This window comes from Pristiophorus japonicus, chromosome 17 (genome assembly GCF_044704955.1).
Source record: "Pristiophorus japonicus isolate sPriJap1 chromosome 17, sPriJap1.hap1, whole genome shotgun sequence".
Lineage (NCBI taxonomy): Eukaryota > Metazoa > Chordata > Chondrichthyes > Pristiophoridae > Pristiophorus > Pristiophorus japonicus.
In genome coordinates this window covers 64168293-64169818 of record NC_091993.1, presented here as the reverse complement: position 1 = coordinate 64169818, position 1526 = coordinate 64168293, and positions in this window count along the sequence as shown.

The window sequence follows — 1526 nt, the reverse complement described above, 5'->3', positions numbered from 1 at the left end:
GCTCCAATTGGCTGAGAAACCCGCGAACCCCTGGATAAGGTCGCGACCGATCGCGAACGTCTCCCTGCACAGGGAAAGTAAGCTCTCCGTCTGGTCCTCTGTGGCAGGCGAGTGCATATCACGCTGACCGGACTGCCGTGGGGTCGGCGTCTGAAATGTCACGCGCCTTGGCGTCACCACCTGCACACTGCTTGGTCCCGGTGCCTCATCTGTCTCAAAAGAGATGGCCACAGGTTGTCCCCCCCCCCCCCACAAAAAAATCTCCTCCTCCTCCTCCTCCTCCTCCTCCTCCTCCTCCTCCTCCTCCTCCTCCTCCTCCTCTTCCTCCTCCTCCTGCTCATGCACAGCCGCAGCAGGAGTCTGCAATGGCTCCTCCTCTGGCTTGTCCTCCTGGGAGTGTCTTAACTGGTCAGCGGACGTGACTCCATCAATACTTGTTGACCTTTGAAAGACAAATAGAAATTATTAACAACGTTTAACAATGCAAATCAATTCATCTCAATTTTTCAAGAACTCAAAACATTACCATTAGCCCATATGCACAAGCGCTCACCAGTCCTAACATGACCTCATTTGAAGATCAATAGTACATCTCAATAGTATAACTCAATTATATATCAAAGTAAAGTAACATTGCATAGGATTACCCGCGTAACAATTATTTACTATTGATTCACACATTGCACAATGCACAGTTCTCATTACTCACGTGACTCTAGGGTGGGTTCGGCCACACCACGGGTTGTGACCGAATGGCTTTCTGGCCCCACCAAGGCCACTGCAAGCTCCTCGTAGGCGGTGAGCGACTGCAGCATGGCACAGCCCCCGACCGTTCTGTGTTGCTCTCACTGGTTGATGGATATCTTCTTCTGTAATAGATAAGGTAACATTGAACGGCATAAGCAGATTGATTTGGCAATAAACATTTAGGACTGACAGATTTATAAGTTCAATTTCAAGTTTGCACTAAATTGCATAGGAATAAGATATTTCATACTGTAACATTCACATTTATGTTGCGGTGCATAAATGTAATAATTTAATCCTAAATTAGTTACTTAGTCATGCTTATAGATAACGAGATAATATCGCAGATTCTAATTAGATTTTCTATACAACATTAAATAATAAATATGGATGATTTCAATTTTAAATTCCAACTTACTCTTGCAGCCGCCAGTCGACTGTTCCATCTTTTGCGGCACTGGTCCGGTGTCCGGGCTTCATTAGATGCCGATGTGAGCACGTCGGCAATCTCTGCCCAAATCCTCCGATATGCACGGGTGGAGGTTTCCCATGCCAACCCGTGTCAGATCCTCCCACCTCGCGCTGACATTGTTCACTAGGGCCTCATTGGCCTCCTTGCTGAAGGGCTTGGCCCTTCGCTTTCCTGCAGCTCCCTCCATTCTTTAAATTTATCTGCTTTTAGAGTTGGTCAAAATACCTGCTTCCTTTCTCCTCTCTCTCTCTCTCTCTCTCTCTCCCAGACCGACATAGAGCTTCTGAGCATGTGTGAAGATCCTTGA